This window comes from Macaca nemestrina, chromosome 6, assembly GCF_043159975.1.
Source record: "Macaca nemestrina isolate mMacNem1 chromosome 6, mMacNem.hap1, whole genome shotgun sequence".
Classification (NCBI taxonomy): Eukaryota; Metazoa; Chordata; class Mammalia; order Primates; family Cercopithecidae; genus Macaca; species Macaca nemestrina.
In genome coordinates, this window is record NC_092130.1 from 124,110,637 (window position 1) to 124,129,871 (window position 19,235).

Below are 19,235 nucleotides of genomic sequence, written 5' to 3' on the forward strand. Positions count from 1 at the left end.
TAACTTATTGAAATTGGCATTTTTGCAATCAGATTAATGCTCTTGAGATCCAAGTTGTTGTACGGTAAGGATATACCACATTTTGTTTAAGCAATTGACCAGGGGAAACCATTTGTTTTTTTCTAATTTGGACAATTATGAATATAGCTTCAAAGAATATTCATGTGTGAGTTGTTGTATATTCATAAATTTTCCTTTCTCTGGAAGGGAAAGTGTTTTGATAAGTGTATGTTTACATTTTAAGAAACTGCCATACTGTTTTCCAGAGTTTTAGTACCATTTTGCATTCCCATCATCAATATCTGAGAGATTCAGTTTCTCCACATCCTCATCAGCATTTGGTATTGTCACTTTTTAAAAATGTTTAGCGGTTTCAACAGACATATAGCTCAGTAGTCCTGCTTATCCATGGTTTTGCCTTCCCTGGTTTCAGTTAACCACAGTAACTAAAACCCTGGATAACGGAAACTGTCAATGGCATTCCAAAAATATTACACGGAAAATTCCAGAAATAAACAATTCATAAATTTTAAATTGCATATCATTCTGAGATGTGTGATGAAATCTCAAGCCATCTTGCTCATCTCTTCCCAGGACATTAATCATCCCTTTTTTTTTTTTTTTTTTTTTTTTGAGACGGAGTCTCGCTCTGTCGCCCAGGCTGGAGTGCAGTGGCCGGATCTCAGCTCACTGCAAGCTCCGCCTCCCGGGTTTACGCCATTCTCCTGCCTCAGCCTCCCGAGTAGCTGGGACTACAGGCGCCCGCCACCTCGCCCGGCTAGTTTTTTTGTATTTTTAGTAGAGACGGGGTTTCACCATGTTAGCCAGGATGGTCTCGATCTCCTGACCTTGTGATCCGCCCGCCTCGGCCTCCCAAAGTGCTGGGATTACAGGCTTGAGCCACCGCGCCCGGCCTTAATCATCCCTTTTTCCAGCATATCCACATTGCATATGCTATCAGCCCATTAGCTATCTCAGTTATCAGCTAGCCTGTTCTGATTATTGCATTGCTTGTATTCAAGTAACCCTTATTTTACTTAAAATACTCCCAAAGTGTGAGTGGCGATGCAAACTGTTATACTTGTTCTATTTTTTATTAGTTATTGTTAATCTTTTACTGTGTCAAATTTATACATTAAACTTTATCACAGGTACATATATACACAGGAAAAAATATTATATATACACACACACACATACACACACACACACACACACACAAACATATATGATTTGGTACTATCTCTAGTTTCAGGCATCCACTGGGGATCCTGGAACATATCCCTCCAAATGTAAGGGGAAAGTACTGTCTATCTCACTGTGTCATTATTATACATTTTCCTAGAGTCTACTATTGTTAAACATATTTTCTCATGCTTATTTGCCATTCATACCTTACCTCTTTGGTGAAATGACCCTTTATGTCTCTTGAATATTTTCTAATTACATTATTTGCTTTTACTTTAAAGTTCTGAGAATTTTTCAGATTTTCTAGATACGAGTTCTAGGTTTTTTCATATAAGGTTTTCAAAATTTTTCCCACCCTGGAATTTATCTTTTCATCCTCTTAACAGGATCTTGAAGAGCAAAAGTTTTAAATTTTGATGAAGTCGAGTTTGTTGACGATTTGTTCTTTATGAATAGTGCTTTTGATGTTATATCTGAGAAGTGTTCTCCATTAATAGTGGCAAAAACCGCAATTACTTTTGCACCAACTTAATATTTATTCCTACACACAGACTCTTGATTACTGTAATATATGATATCTCACTATTCTAGATACTTTGACTTCATTTTTAAAATTTAGAAAAATTTTGTTCATTTCTACTACAAATCATGCTGGGATTGTGATAAGAATTTTGTTGAATCTGTATATTAATTTGTGGAGAATTGACATAATTACTATGTTAAGCTTTGCAATCCACAAACACATTATATTCCTCCACTTATTTTGATCTTCTCTGATTTGTTTTATCAACATTTTATACCTTCCAGCACGTAACTCCTATGTGTGCTTTGACATATTTTGGGATACGTATCTCTAAGTAGTTTTTTAGTGCTTATAAACGCATTATATTTTTAATTTTGGTTTCCACATGTTCATTATTAGTGTATAAAAACACAGTTGATTTTTAATCATAGATCTTATATCATGTGACCTTGCTAAACTCACTTATTAATTCTACAAGGTTTTTGGGAATTCCTTGGAAATTTTTATAGACCATCATGGCATATATAAATAGGAATGGTTTTATTTCTCCTTTTCGGTTTTTTTTTTTTTTTTTTTTTTTTTAGACGGAGTCTTGCTCTGTCGCCCAGGCTGGAGTGCAGTGGCCGGATCTCAGCTCACTGCAAGCTCCACCTCCCAGGTTTACTCCATTCTCCTGCCTCAGCCTCCCGAGTAGCTGTGATTACAGGCGCCCGCCACCTCACCCGGCTAGTTTTTTGTATTTTTTTAGTAGAGACGGGGTTTCACCGGGTTAGCCAGGATGGTCTCGATCTCCTGACCTCGTGATCCACCCGTCTCGGCCTCCCAAAGTGCTGGGATTACAGGCTTGAGCCACCGCGCCCGGCCTCTTTTCTGTTTTATATGCCTTTTATTTCCTTTCAATGCCTTATTGCACTGGCTAGAACTTCCAGTATAATGCTAAATATCAGCAATAAAAATGAACATCCTTGCCTTGCTCTGAATCTTAGAGCAAAAGCATTCAGGCTTTTAGCATTGAGTACCACAATAGCTGTAGGCTTTTTATAGATGTTCTTCATCAAGCTGAGACAGTTCCACATTACACCTAGCTTTCTGAGAGATTTTTATCATGAATGGATGTTAAATTCTTTAAATAATTTTTCTGCATCAATTGATATCATCATGTGATTTTTCTTATTTGGCATGTTAATATAATATATTGATTGATTTTCAAATATTGAGCCAGCTTTGCATCCCTGGTATCAACCCCAATTGGTTAGGGTACGTAATTCTTTCTATATATTACAGGAATCTATTTGCTAATACTTTGCAATGGATTATTACTCTATAAACTAGTAATAATGATCAAGAATTGTTAAGTTGTTTTTATTTTTTCTTTTCTTCTTTATTTTTTAGTACTGTCTTTGGTTTGGGTATCAAAGTAATATTGGCTTTATAAAATACATTTGTAATGTTATCTCTCACTTACATCTTTTGGAAAAGAATGTGTAGGATTGATGTTAATTCTTTAAGTATTTGGCAGAATTCTCCAGTGAAACGATCTAGGCTTAGAGATTTCTTTTTTTAAATGAACTTTTTAAATTAAAAAGTCAATAACCTTAATAGTTATAGGATTATTCAAATATAAATTATTTAATTCTCACTGGATAATTTATGATAGTTTCTACGTTTTTAGTAATTATTTCATGTCATGTAATTTGTGAAATGTATATGTAGAATTCTTCTTAGTATTCTCTTGTCCTTTTGATGTAAAATAGTTCATAGCAACAGCCCTTGGTTATTTTTTGTTTGTTTATTTTTCCTGATATTGATAATTTGTGCCTTCTCCTTCTCTCTTTATCAGTTTTGCTAGATGTACAGTTAGGGTTCTCCAGAGAAACAGAACAAACAGGGTGTGTAAATATATACAGAAAAACATTTATTTGAAGGAATTGGTTCACACATAGTGGAGGCTGATAAATCCAAAATCTGCAGGGCAGGCCAGCAGGCTAGAGATCCAGGCAAGAGTACACATTGCCATCTCAAATTCCCAGGCAGCCTGGAGGCAGAATTCTTTCTGCCTGGGGACCTCAGTCTTTTTCTCTAAAGACTTTCAACTGATTGAATGAGGCCCAGCCATATTATGGAGACTAATCTGCTTTACTCAAAGTCTACTGGTTAAAAAGGTAATTACTTCTAAAAAATACCTTCACAGCAATATCTAGACTTGTGTTTTACCAAAAACTGGGTACCATGTCTTAGCCAAGTTGACACATAAAATTTAACTATTACAGGAAAGATTTGCCAATTTCACTACTCTTTTTGAAGAATCAGTTTGGGGCCGGGTGTGGTGGCTTAAGCCTGTAATCCCAGCACTTTGGGAGGCCAAGGCGGGCTGATCACGAGGTCAGGAGATCAAGACCATCCTGGCTAACACGGTGAAACTCTATCTCTACTAAAAATACAAAAAATTAGCCGGGTGTGGTGGCGGGCGCCTGTAGTCCCAGCTACTCGGGAGGCTGAGGCAGGAGAATGGCGTGGACCCGGGAAGTGGACCTTGCAGTGAGCTGAGATTGCGCCGCTGCTGATTTTCTCTATTGTTTTCAACTTCACTGATTTCTCTTTGTGTCTTAACAATCGGATTCCTTCTTGTTTTGATTTATTTTGCTCTGATTTTTCTACTTTCTTGAGATGAGAGATTAGGTTATTTATTTGAGACTTTTCTTTTATCTAATATAAACATATAGTGCTATAAATTTTCCTCTCAACACTCTTTAATTGGATCCAACAAATTTTGATATATTGCATTTCAATGTCATTCGTTTCAATGTGTTTTTGTTTAATTTCCCTTTAAACACTCTCTTTGACCCATGTATTATTTTGAAGTTTGTTGTTTACGAGTGTTTGTAGATATTCTTATCATGTCTCTGGTTCTGATTTCTATTTCATTGTGATTAAAGAACGAGCTTTGTATAATTTCAGTCTTTTTAAATTTGTTATGATTTTTTTATGGACCCTTATATGCTCTATCTTGGTACGATTTCATCTGTACTTGAAAGGAATATGCATCTTGCTGTTGTTGGGTGGAATGCTTTATAAATGTTCACAAGTTCCTGACAGTGGTTGGTGTTACTTAGTTCTTCTATGTCCTTGCTAATTCTTTTTTTTTTTTTTTTTTAATTTATTTATTATTATTGTACTTTAAGTTGTAGGGTACATGTGCATAACGTGCAGGTTTGTTACATATGTATACTTGTGCCATGTTGCTGTGCTGCATCCATCAACTCATCATTTACATCAGGTATAACTCCCAATGCAATCCCTCCCCCCTCCCCCCTCCCCATGATAGGCCCCTGTGTGTGATGTTCCCCTTCCTGAGTCCAAGTGATCTCATTGTTCAGTTCCCACCTATGAGTGAGAACATGCGGTGTTTGGTTTTCTGTTCTTGTGATAGTTTGCTAAGAATGATGGTTTCCAGCTGCATCCATGTCCCTACAAAGGACGCAAACTCATCCTTTTTGATGGCTGCATAGTATTCCATGGTGTATAGGTGCCACATTTTCTTAATCCAATCTGTCACTGATGGACATTTGGGTTGATTCCAAGTCTTTGCTATTGTGAATAGTGCTGCAATAAACATACGTGTGCATGTGTCTTTATAGCAGCATAATTTATAATCCTTTGGGTATATACCCAGTAATGGGATGGCTGGGTCATATGGTACATCTAGTTCTAGATCCTTGAGGAATCGCCATACTGTTTTCCATAATGGTTGAACTAGTTTACAATCCCACCAACAGTGTAAAAGTGTTCCTATTTCTCCACATCCTCTCCAGCACCTGTTGTTTCCTGACTTTTTAATGATCACCATTCTAACTGGTGTGAGATGGTATCTCATTGTGGTTTTGATTTGCATTTCTCTGATGGCCAGTGATGATGAGCATTTTTTCATGTGTCTGTTGGCTGTATGAATGTCTTCTTTTGAGAAATGTCTGTTCATATCCTTTGCCCACTTTTTGATGGGGTTGTTTGTTTTTTTCTTGTAAATTTGTTTGACTTCTTTGTAGGTTCTGGATATTAGCCCTTTGTCAGATGAGTAGATTGCAAAAATTTTCTCCCATTCTGTAGGTTGCCTGTTCACTCTGATGGTAGTTTCTTTTGCTGTGCAGAAGCTCTTTCATTTAATGAGATCCCATTTGTCAATTTTGGCTTTTGCTGCCGTTGCTTTTGGTGTTTTAGGCATGAAGTCTTTGCCCATGCCTATGTCCTGAATGGTACTACCTAGGTTTTCCTCTAGGATTTTTATGGTATTAGGTCTAACATTTAAGTCTCTAATCCATCTTGAATTAATTTTCGTATAAGGAGTAAGGAAAGGATCCAGTTTCAGCTTTCTACTTATGGCTAGCCAATTTTCCCAGCACCATTTATTAAATAGGGAATCCTTTCCCCATTTCTTGTTTTTGTCAGGTTTGTCAAAGATCAGATGGCTGTAGATGTGTGGTATTATTTCTGAGGACTCTGTTCTGTTCCATTGGTCTATATCTCTGTTTTGGTACCAGTACCATGCTGTTTTGGTTACTGTAGCCTTGTAGTATAGTTTGAAGTCAGGTAGAGTGATGCCTCCAGCTTTGTTCTTTTGACTTAGGATTGTCTTGGAGATGTGGGCTCTTTTTTGGTTCCATATGAACTTTAAAGCAGTTTTTTCCAATTTTGTGAAGAAACTCATTGGTAGCTTGATGGGGATGGCATTGAATCTATAAATAACCTTGGGCAGTATGGCCATTTTCACGATATTGATTCTTCCTATCCATGAGCATGGTATGTTCTTCCATTTGTTTGTGTCCTCTTTTATTTCACTGAGCAGTGGTTTGTAGTTCTCCTTGAAGAGGTCCTTTACATCCCTTGTAAGTTGGATTCCTAGGTATTTTATTCTCTTTGAAGCAATTGTGAATGGAAGTTCATTCCTAATTTGGCTCTCTGTTTGTCTGTTACTGGTGTATAAGAATGCTTGTGATGTTTGCACATTAATTTTGTATCCTGAGACTTTGCTGAAGTTGCTTATCAGCTTAAGGAGATTTTGGGCTGAGACAATGGGGTTTTCTAAATATACAATCATGTCATCTGCAAACAGGGACAGTTTGACTTCTTCTTTTCCTAACTGAATACCCTTGATTTCTTTGTCTTGCCTAATTGCCCTAGCCAGAACTTCCAACACTATGTTGAATAGGAGTGGTGAGAGAGGGCATCCCTGTCTTGTGCCAGTTTTCAAAGGGAATTTTTCCAGTTTTTGCCCATTCAGTATGATATTGGCTGTGGGTTTGTCATAAATAGCTCTTATTATTTTGAGGTACGTTCCATCAATACCGAATTTATTGAGCGTTTTTAGCATGAAGGGCTGTTGAATTTTGTCAAAAGCCTTTTCTGCATCTATTGAGATAATCATGTGGTTCTTGTCTTTGGGTCTGTTTATATGCTGGATTATGTTTATTGATTTGCGAATGTTGAACCAGCCTTGCATCCCAGGGATGAAGCCCACTTGATCATGGTGGATAAGCTTTTTGATGTGTTGCTGAATCCAGTTTGCCAGTATTTTATTGAGGATTTTTGCATCGATGTTCATCAGGGATATTGGTCTAAAATTCTCTTTTTTTGTTGTGTCTCTGCCAGGCTTTGGTATCAGGATGATGTTGGCCTCATAAAATGAGTTAGGGAGGATTCCCTCTTTTTCTATTGATTGGAATAGTTTCAGAAGGAATGGTACCAAATCCTCCTTGTACCTCTGGTAGAATTCACCTGTGAATCTATCTGGTCCTGGACTTTTTTTGGTTGGTAGGCTATTAATTGTTGCCTCAATTTCAGAGCCTGCTATTGGTCTATTCAGGGATTCAGCTTCTTCCTGGTTTAGTCTTGGAAGAGTGTAAGTGTCCAGGAAATTATCCATTTCTTCTAGATTTTCCAGTTTATTTGCGTAGAGGTGTTTATAGTATTCTCTGATGGTAGTTTGTATTTCTGTGGGGTCGGTGGTGATATCCCCTTTATCATTTTTAATTGCGTCGATTTGATTCTTCTCTCTTTTCTTCTTTATTAGTCTTGCTAGTGGTCTGTCAATTTTGTTGATCTTTTCAAAAAACCAACTCCTGGATTCATTGATTTTTTGGAGAGTTTTTTGTGTCTCTAACTCCTTCAGTTCTGCTCTGATCTTAGTTATTTCTAGCCTTCTGCTAGCTTTCGAATGTGTTTGCTCTTGCTTCTCTAGTTCTTTTAATTGCGATGTTAGAGTGTCAATTTTAGATCTTTCCTGCTTTCTCTTGTGGGCATTTAGTGCTATAAATTTCCCTCTACACACTGCTTTAAATGTGTCCCAGAGATTCTGGTATGTTGTATCTTTGTTCTCATTGGTTTCAAAGAACATCTTTATTTCTGCCTTCATTTCGTTATGTACCCAGTAGTCATTCAGGAGCAGGTTGTTCAGTTTCCATGTAGTTGAGCGGTTTTGATTGAGTTTCTTAGTCCTGAGTTCTAGTTTGATTGCACTGTGGTCTGAGAGACAGTTTGTTATAATTTCTGTTCTTGTACATTTGCTGAGGAGTGCTTTACTTCCAATTACGTGGTCAATTTTGGAGTAAGTACGATGTGGTGCTGAGAAGAATGTATATTCTGTTGATTTGGGGTGGAGAGTTCTATAGATGTCTATTAGGTCTGCTTGCTGCAGAGATGAGTTCAATTCCTGGATATCCTTGTTAACTTTCTGTCTCGTTGATCTGTCTAATGTTGACAGTGGAGTGTTGAAGTCTCCCATTATTATTGTATGGGAGTCTAAGTCTCTTTGTAAGTCTCTAAGGACTTGCTTTATGAATCTGGGTGCTCCTGTATTGGGTGCATATATATTTAGGATAGTTAGCTCTTCCTGTTGAATTGATCCCTTTACCATTATGTAATGGCCTTCTTTGTCTCTTTTGATCTTTGATGGTTTAAAGTCTGTTTTATCAGAGACTAGTATTGCAACCCCCGCTTTTTTTTGTTCTCCATTTGCTTGGTAAATCTTCCTCCATCCCTTTATTTTGAGCCTATGTATGTCTCTGCATGTGAGATGGGTCTCCTGAATACAGCAGACTAATGGGTCTTGACTCTTTATCCAGTTTGCCAGTCTGTGTCTTTTAATTGGAGCATTTAGTCCATTTACATTTAAGGTTAAGATTGTTATGTGTGAACTTGATCCTGCCATTATGATATTAACTGGTTATTTTGCTCGTTAGTTGATGCAGTTTCTTCCTAGCCTCGACGGTCTTTACATTTTGGCATGTTTTTGCAATGGCTGGTACCGGTTGTTCCTTTCCATGTTTAGTGCTTCCTTCAGGGTCTCTTGTAAGGCAGGACTAGTGGTGACAAAATCTCTAAGCATTTGCTTATCTGTAAAGGATTTTATTTCTCCTTCACTTATGAAACTTAGTTTGGCTGGATATGAAATTCTGGGTTTAAAATTCTTTTCTTTAAGAATGTTGAATATTGGCCCCCACTCTCTTCTGGCTTGGAGAGTTTCTGCCGAGAGATCTGCTGTTAGTCTGATGGACTTCCCTTTGTGGGTAACCCGACCTTTCTCTCTGGCTGCCCTTAAGATTTTTTCCTTCATTTCAACTTTGGTGAATCTGGCAATTATGTGTCTTGGAGTTGCTCTTCTCGAGGAGTATCTTTGTGGCGTTCTCTGTATTTCCTGGATTTGAATGTTGGCCTGCCCTACTAGGTTGGGGAAGTTCTCCTGGATGATATCCTGTAGAGTGTTTTCCAACTTGGTTCCATTTTCCCCCTCACTTTCAGGCACCCTAATCAGACGTAGATTTGGTCTTTTTACATAATCCCATACTTCTTGCAGGCTTTGTTCATTTCTTTTTGTTCTTTTTTCTTTTGGTTTCTCTTCTCGCTTCGTTTCATTCATTTGATCCTCAATCGCAGATACTCTTTCTTCCAGTTGATCGAGTCAGTTACTGAAGCTTGTGCATTTGTCACGTATTTCTCATGTCATGGTTTTCATCTCTTTCATTTCGTTTATGACCTTCTCTGCATTAATTACTCTAGCCATCAATTCTTCCACTTTTTTTTCAAGATTTTTAGTTTCTTTGCGCTGGGTATGTAATTCCTCCTTTAGCTCTGAGAAATTTGATGGACTGAAGCCTTCTTCTCTCATCTCGTCAAAGTCATTCTCCGTCCAGCTTTGAGCCGTTGCTGGTGATGAGCTGCGCTCCTTTGCCGGGGGAGATGTGCTCTTATTTTTGGAATTTCCAGCTTTTCTGCCCTGCTTTTTCCCCATCTTTGTGGTTTTATCTGCCTCTGGTCTTTGATGATGGTGATGTACTGATGGGGTTTTGGTGTAGGTGTCCTTCCTGTTTGATATTTTTCCTTCTAACAGTCAGGACCCTCAGCTGTAGGTCTGTTGGAGATTGCTTGAGGTCCACTCCAGACCCTGTTTGCCTGGGTATCAGCAGCAGAGGCTGCAGAAGATAGAATATTGCTGAACAGCGAGTGTACCTGTCTGATTCTTGCTTTGGAAGCTTCCTCTCAGGGGTGTACTCCACCCTGTGAGGTGTGGGGTGTCAGACTGCCCCTAGTGGGGGATGTCTCCCAGTTAGGCTACTCAGGGGTCAGGGACCCACTTGAGCAGGGAGTCTGTCCCTTCTCAGATCTCAACCTCCGTGTTGGGAAATCCACTGCTCTCTTCAAAGCTGTCAGACAGAGTCGTTTGCGTCTGCAGAGGTTTCGGCTGTGTTTGTTATTGCCCTGTCCCCAGAGGTGGAGTCTACAGAGACAGGCAGGTTTCCTTGAGCTGCTGTGAGCTCCACCCAGTTCGAGCTTCCCAGCAGCTTTGTTTACCTACTTAAGCCTCAGCAATGGCGGGTGCCCCTCCCCCAGCCTCGCTGCTGCCTTGCCGGTAGATTACAGACTGCTGTGCTAGCAATGAGGGAGGCTCCGTGGATGTGGGACCCTCCCGGCCAGGTGTGGGATATGATCTCCTGGTGTGCCTGTTTGCTTAAAGCGCAGTATTGCGGTGGGAGTTACCCGATTTTCCAGGTGTTGTGTGTCTCAGTTCCCCTGGCTAGGAAAAGGGATTCCCTTCCCCCTTGCGCTTCCCAGGTGAGGCAATGCCTCGCCCTGCTTCAGCTCTTGCTGGTCGGGCTGCAGCAGCTGACCAGCACCGATCGTCCGGCACTCCCCAGTGAGATGAACCCAGTACCTCAGTTGAAAATGCAGAAATCACGGTTTTCTGTGTCGCTCGCGCTGGGAGTTGGAGACTGGAGCTGTTCCTATTCGGCCATCTTGCTCCGCCCTCTGTCCTTGCTAATTCTTTTCTCCAGTTGTATTATCAATTACTGAGAGTATCACGTTGAAGTATCCAACTATAATTTCACATTGGTATGTCTCTCCTTTCAGTTCTAATAGGTTTTGCCTCATATATTTTGCAGCATTGTAGTTTGGTTCATACAAAATTCAATGATTGTTTTCTTGGTGGATTGACACTTTCATTATGTAATGTTCATCTCTGTCTCTGGTAATTTTCTTTGCTTTGAAAGTTACATTAACTGATATTCATATAGCTGATCCTTCTTTCACTGATTGATATTTCCATTGTAATATGTGTTTATATCTTTTTTTCATCCTTTTACTTCCAACCTACCTATATCATTATACTTGAAGTGAATTTCTCTTAGACATCATACAGTTGGATGAGTTTCTTTTAGATAGCATAGAGAGTATGTGTGTGTGTGTGTGTGTGTGTGTGTTTAAACTACTTACATTTAATGAAAATATTGATAGGTGAGGGCTTAAGTCTGTTATGTCATTTTTTGTTGTGGGTTTCCTCTTTTGTTTCATCATACTATTTCCTTTTTCTTTTTTTATTTATTTATTTTTTATTATTATACTTTAAGTTCTAGGGTACATGTGCATAATGTGCAGGTTTGTTACATATGTATACTTGTGCCATGTTGGTGTGCTGCACCCATCAACTTGTCAGCACCCATCAACTCGTCATTTACATCAGGTATAACTCCCAATGCAATCCCAACCCCCTCTCCCTCCCCATAATAGGCCCCGATGTGTGATGTTCCCCTTCCTGCGTCCAAGTGATCTCATTGTTCAGTTCCCACCTGTAAGTGAGAACATGTGGTGTTTGGTTTTCTGTTCTTGTGATAGTTTGCTGAGAATGATGGTTTCCAGCTGCATCCATGTCCCTACAAAGGACGAAAACTCATCCTTTTTGATGGCTGCATCGTATTCCATGGTGTATATGTGCCACATTTTCTTAATCCAGTCTGTCATTGATGGACATTTGGGTTGACTCCAAGTCTTTGCTATTGTGAATAGTGCCGCAATGAATATACGTGTGCATGTGTCTTTATAGCAGCATGATTTATAATCCTTTGGGTATATACACAGTAATGGGATGGCTGGGTCATATGGTACTTCTAGTTCTAGATCCTTGAGGAATCGCCATACTGTTTTCCATAATGGTTGAACTAGTTTACAGTCCCACCAACAGTGTAAAATTGTTTCTATTTCTCCACATCCTCTCCAGCACCTGTTGTTGCTTGACTTTTTAACGATTGCCGTTCTAACTGGTGTGAGATGGTTTCTCATTGTGGTTTTGAATTGCATTTCTCTGATGGCCAGTGATGTTGAGCATTTTTTCATGTGTCTGTATGCTGTATGCATGTCTTCTTTTGAGAAATGTCTGTTCATATCCTTTGCCCACTTTTTGATGGAATTGTTTGTTTTTTTTCTTGTAAACTTGTTTGAGTTCTTTGTAGGTTCTGGATATTAGGCCTTTGTCAGATGAGTAGATTGCAAAAATTTTCTCCCATTCTGTAGGTTGTCTGTTCACTCTGATGGTAGTTTATTTTGCTGTGCAAAAGCTCTTTCATTTAATGAGATCCCATTTGTCAATTTTGGCTTTTGTTGCCGTTGCTTTTGGTGTTTTAGACATGAAGTCTTTGCCCATGCCTATGTCCTGATTGCTATTTTCTAGGTTTTCTTCTAGGGTTTTTATGGTATTAGGTCTAATATTTAAGTCTCGAATCCATCTTGAATTAATTTTCGTATAAGGAGTAAGGAAAGGATGCAGTTTCAGCTTTCTACTTATGGCTAGCCAATTATCCCAGCACCATTTATTAAATAGGGAATCCTTTCCCCATTTCCTGTTTTTGTCAGGTTTGTCAAAGACCAGATGGCTGTAGATGTGTGATATTATTTCTGAGGGCTCTGTTCTGTTCCACTGGTCTATATCTCCATTTTGGTACCAGCACCATGCTGTTTTGGTTACTGTAGCCTTGTAGTATAGTTTGAAGTCAGGTAGCGTGATGCCTCCAGCTTTGTTCTTTTGACTTAGGATTGTCTTGGCAATGCGGGATCGTTTTTGGATCCATATGAACTTTAAAGCAGTTTTTTCCAATTCTGTGAAGAAATTCATTGGTAGCTTGATGGGGATGGCATCGAATCTATAAATTACCTTGGGCAGTATGGCCATTTTCACGATATTGATTCTTCCTATCCATGAGCATGGTATGTTCTTCCATTTGTTTGTGTCCTCTTTGATTTCACTGAGCAGTGGTTTGTAGTTCTCCTTGAAGAGGTCCTTTACATCCCTTGTCAGTTGGATTCCTAGGTATTTGATTCTCTTTGAAGCAATTGTGAATGGAAGTTCATTCCTGATTTGGCTCTCTGTTTGTCTGTTACTGGTGTATAAGAATGCTTGTGATTTTTGCACATTAATTTTGTATCCTGAGACTTTGCTGAAGTTGCTTATCAGCTTAAGGAGATTTTGGGCTGAGATGATGGGGTTTTCTAAATATACAATCACGTCATCTGCAAACAGGGACAGTTTGACTTCTTCTTTTCCTAACTGAATACCCTTGATTTCTTTCTCTTGCCTAATTGCCCTAGCCAGAACTTCCAACACTATGTTGAATAGGAGTGGTGAGAGAGGGCATCCCTGTCTTGTGCCAATTTTCAAAGGGAATGCTTCCAGTTTTTGCCCATGCAGTATGATATTGACTGCGGGTTTGTCATAAATAGCTCTTATTATTTTGAGATACGTTCCATCAATGCCAAATTTATTGAGAGTTTTTAGCATGAAGGGCTGTTGAATTTTGTCAAAAGCCTTTTCTGCATCTATTGAGATAATCATGTGGTTTTTGTCTTTGGTTCTGTTTATATGCTGGATTAAGTTTATTGATTTGCATATGTTGAACCAGCCTTACATCCCAGGGATGACGCCCACTTGATCATGGTGGATAAGCTTTTTGATGGGCTGCTGGATTCGGTTTTCCAATATTTTATTGAGGATTTTTGCATCAATGTTCATCAGGGATATTGGTCTAAAATTCTCTTTTTTTGTTGTGTCTCTGCCAGGCTTTGGTATCAGGATGATGTTGGCCTCATAAAATGAGTTAGGGAGGATTCCCTCTTTTTCTATTGATTGGAATAGTTTCAGAAGGAATGGTACCAGCTCCTCCTTGTACCTCTGGTAGAATTCAGCTGTGAATCTATCTGGTCCTGGACTTTTTTTGGTTCGTAAGCTATTAATTTTTGCTTCAGTTTCAGAGCCTGCTATCATCTTTATTTCTGGCTTCATTTCATTATGTACCCAGTAGTCATTCAGGGGCAGGTTGTTCAGTTTCCATGTAGTTGAGCGGTTTTGATTGAATTTCTTAGTCCTGAATTCTAGTTTGATTGCACTGTGGTCTAAGAGACAGTTTGTTATGATTTCTGTTCTTTTACATTTGCTGAGGAGTGCTTTACTTCCAGCTATGTGGTCAATTTTGGAATAAGTGTGATGTAGTGCTGAGAAGAATGTATAATCTGTTGATTTGGGGTGGAGAGTTCTGTAGATGTCTATTAGGTCCGCTTGGTTCAGAGTTGAGTTCAATTCCTGGATATCCTTGTCAACTTTCTGACTCGTTGATCTGTCTAAGGTTGACAGTGGGGTGTTGAAGTCTCCCTTTATTATTTTATGGTAGTCTAAGTCTCTTTGTAAGTCTCTAAGGACTTGCTTTATGAATCTGGGTGCTCCTGTATTGGGTGCATACATATTTAGAATAGTTAGCTCTTCCTGTTAAATTGATCCCTTTACCATTATGTAATGGCCTTCTTTGTCTCTTTTGATCTTTGACGGTTTAAAGTCTGTTTTATCAGAGACTAGGATTTCAACCCCTGCTTTTTTTTTGTTCTCCATTTGCTTGGTAAATCTTCCTCCATCCCTTTATTTTGAGCCTATGTGTGTCTCTGCATGTGAGATGGGTCTCCTGAATACAGCAAACTGATGTGTCTTGACTCTTTATCCAGTTTGCCAGTCTGTGTCTTTTAATTAGAGCATTTAGTCCATTTACATTTAAGGTTAAGATTGTTATGTGTGAACCTGATCCTGTCATTATGATATTAACTGTTTATTTTGCTCGTTAGTTGATGCAATTTCTTCCTAGCATTGATGATCTTTACATTTTGGCATGTTTTTGCAATGGCTGGTACCAGTTGTTCCTTTCCATGCTTAGTGCTTCTTTCAGGGTCTCTTGTAAGGCAGGCCTGGTGGTGACAAAATCTCTAAGCATTTGCTTATCTGTAAAGGATTTTATTTCTCCTTCACTTATGAAACTTAGTTTGGCTGGATATGAAATTCTGGGTTTAAAATTCTTTTCTTTAAGAATGTTGAATATTGGCCCCCACTCTCTTCTGGCTTGTAGAGTTTCTGCTGAGAGATCTGCTGTTAGTCTGATGGGCTTCCCTTTGTGGGTAACCCGACCTTTCTCTCTGGCTGCCCTTAACAGTTTTTCCTTCATTTCAACTTTGGTGAATCTGACAATTATGTGTCTTGGAGTTGCTGTTCTCGAGGAGTATATTTGTGGTGTTCTCTGTATTTCCTGAATTTGAATGTTGGCCTGCCTTACTATGTTGGGGAAGTTCTCCTGGATGATATCCTGCAGAGTGTTTTCCAACTTGGTTCCATTTTCTTCCTCACTTTCAGGCACCCCAAACAGTCATAGATTTGGTCTTTTCACATAATCCCATGCTTCTTGAAGGCTTTGTTCATTTCTTTTTCCTCTTTTTTCTTTAGACTTCTCTTCTCGCTTCATTTCATTCATTTGATCCTCAATCGCTGATACTGTTTCTTCCAGTTGATCGAGTCGGTTACTGAAGCTTGTGCGTTTGTCACGTATTTCTCGTGTCACGGTTTTCATCTCTGTCAGTTCGTGTATGGCCTTCTCTGCATTGATTATTCTAGGTATCCATTCTTCCATTCTTTTTTCAAGATTTTTAGTTTCTTTGTGCTGGGTACGTAATTCCTCCTTAAGCTCTGAGAAGTTTGATCAACTGCAGCCTTCTTCTCTCAACTTGTCAAAGTCATTCTCCATCTAGCTTTGATCCGTTGCTGGTGATGAGCTGCGTTCCTTTGGAGGGGGAGATGCGCTCTTATTTTTTGAATTTCCAGCTTTTCTGCCCTGCTTTTTCCCCATCTTTGTGGTTTTACCTGCCTTTGTTCTTTGATGATGGTGATGTACTGATGGGGTTTTGGTGTGGGTGTCCTTCCTGTTTGTTAGTTTTCCTTCTAACAGTCAGGACCCTCAGCTGTAGGTCTGTTGGAGATTGCTTGAGGTCCACTCCAGACCCTGTTTGCCTGGGTATCAGCACGAGAGGCTGCAGAAGATAGAATATTGCTGAACAGCGGGTATACCTGTCTGATTCTTGCTTTGGAGTCTTCGTCCCAGGGGTGTACCCCGCCGTGTGAGGTGTGGGTTGTCGGTCTGCCCCTAGTGGGGGATGTCTCCCAGTTAGGCCACTCAGGCAGGGAGTCTGTCCCTTCTCAGATCTCAACCTCCGTGTTGGGAGACCCACTGCTTTCTTCAAAGCTGTCAGATGGGGTCGTTTGCATCTGCAGAGGTTTCTGTTGCTTTTTTTGTTTGTTTAGCTGTGCCCTGTCCTCAGAGGTGGAGTCTACAGAGACAGGCAGGCCTCCTTGAGCGGCTGTGGGCTTCACCCAGTTCGAGCTTCCCAGCGGCTTTGTTTACCTACTTAAGCCTCAGCAATGGCAGGCACTCCTCCCCCAACCTCGCTGCTGCCTTGCAGTTAGATCGCAGACTGCTGTGCTAGCAATGAGGGAGGCTCCGTGGGCATGGGACCCTCCCGGCCAGGCGTGGGATATAATCTCCTGATGTGCCGTTTGCTAAGACCCTTGGTAAAGCGCAGTATTGGGGTGGGAGTTACCTGATTTTCCAGGTGTTGTGTGTCTCAGTTCCCCTGGCTCGGAAAAGGGATTCCCTTCCCCCTTGCACTTCCCAGGTGAGGCAATGCCTCGTCCTGCTTCAGCTCTTGCTGGGCGGGCTGCAGCAGCTGACCAGCACCGATTGTCTGTCACTCCCTCATGAGATGAACCCGGTATCTCAGTTGAAAACGCAGAAATCATCCATCTTCTGTGTCGCTTGTGCTGGGAGCTGGAGACTGGAGATGTTCCTATTCAGCCATCTTGCTCCGCCCTTCACTATTTCCTTTTTCATGCTTTCTTGTGAAGTACTTGAAAATTTATTATATTCTATCTTGACTTTATCATATTTTTAGTTTATCTCTTTGTATAATTTGTTAGTAGTTTATAAATGTGTGTATATAAACACAGAAATCACACAAAAATATATTTGTGTATATATGAATATATTTGTATGCATATGTGTATGCATATGCATATTACATATATATGTATGTATATTATATATAAAATAACATTTTACTGCTGTCAACGTTTTAGCAGGTTTTATTAAGTATAAAAACCTTATTTCCCTATTATAACTCCATCTTCTATGTATGTTAAGAACCATGTCAGATAATGCTATAATTATGTCCCAATGATTCAGAATAATTCTGAAAACTCAGGAAGAAAAAGATAGTCTATTTTTCACTATCTTCTTTCTTCTTTCTTTTTAATGTGCCAATGGTTTTTTCTTTGAACATTTCCTTTCAGTTTCATGAACCTCCTTTATCCATTCTTTTAGCCTAAATTTTATTTGCTGGCTACAAATTCTCTTCATTTTATTTCATCTGAGATTGTTTTGATTTCCTCTTAATTCCTGAAGAATATTTTCACTATATATAGAAATCTGCCGGGCGTGGTGGCTCAAGCCTGTAATCCCAGCACTTTGGGAGGCCGAGGCGGGCGGATCACGAGGTCAGGAGATCGAGACCATCCTGACTAACACGGTGAAACCCCGTCTCTACTAAAAAATACAAAAAAACTAGCCAGGCAAGGTGGCAGGCGCCTGTAGTCCCAGCTACTCGGGAGGCTGAGGCAGGAGAATGGCGTAAACCTGGGAGGCAGAGCTTGCAGTGAGCTGAGATCCGGCCACTGCACTCCAGCCTGGGTGACAGAGCAAGACTCCGTCTCAAAAAAAAAAAACAAAAAAAAAGAAAAGAAATCTGGATTGACAGATTTCTTTTCTTTCAGCATTTGTAAAATGTTTTAGCATTCTTTCCTCTGGTCTCATAGTTTCTGATGAGAAATCATCTGTCATTCAAAGTGCTTTCCCCATATAGATAAGAGCTCAATTTTTCTCACTGCTTTCAAGAGATTTTATATTTCTTTGGTTTTCAGAAGTTTATGATGCACCTTGGCATAGATTTTTTAAATCCTACTTGGTGTTTGCTCAGCTTATTGGATTTGTAGGTTGGTGTCTTTTGAAAAATCTGGTAAGTTTTAATCTATTATTTATTTCAATACTTTTCAGATCCACCCTCTTTTCTTCTCTCTCAGGACTCCAATAGCAAGAATATTAATCTTGTAGAATAGTTCCACAGGTTCTGTTTTTGGTTTTTTTTGCTTTGTTTTGTTTTGTTTTGTTTCCCAGTATGTTTTCTCTCTGTTGTTTTGACTGAGTAATTCTATTATCCTATCTTCAGGCTCATTGGTTCTTTCATCTGCACTTTCCATTCTGTTGTTGAGTTTTTTTATTTTATTCATTATACTTTTTAGTTCTGCAATTTTATTTTGATTCTTCAGATTTTCAAATTTTTTGCTGAGACTTTCTATTTTTGTATGTGTGTTTATTTCAGGTACATGCCTAAATACTTGATGAACATTTTCATGATAGATGCTTTAAAATGCTTGTCAGACAAGTCTGCCATTTGTTTTGTCTCAGTGTTGACATCTGTTGATTCTTTTTCTCTTTGCATTTGAGATTTTCCCTGCTCATAGTATGATGGGTAATTTGTAACTGAAACTTGGACATATTGAGAGTGTCATGAAACTCTGGATCTTATTTAAATATCTTGCTTTAGCAGATCTTTTTTTGACAATACTCTGAACATAGGAACTGATAAGTGACTGAGTTATTGCCACTTGGTTGAGGAAGTCCAAGTTCCCATCTCAGCTTCCTTCCATACCCAGAGAAGGGCTGCTAATTATTGCTGGTCAGGAGTGAGAGTTCTGGCTCCCCACTAGGCCTCCACTGATACCACCCTCTGAGAAGGAGAGCAGGTCCTTGTTACTCTTCCTCATGTGGCCTCCACTGACACCATGGGA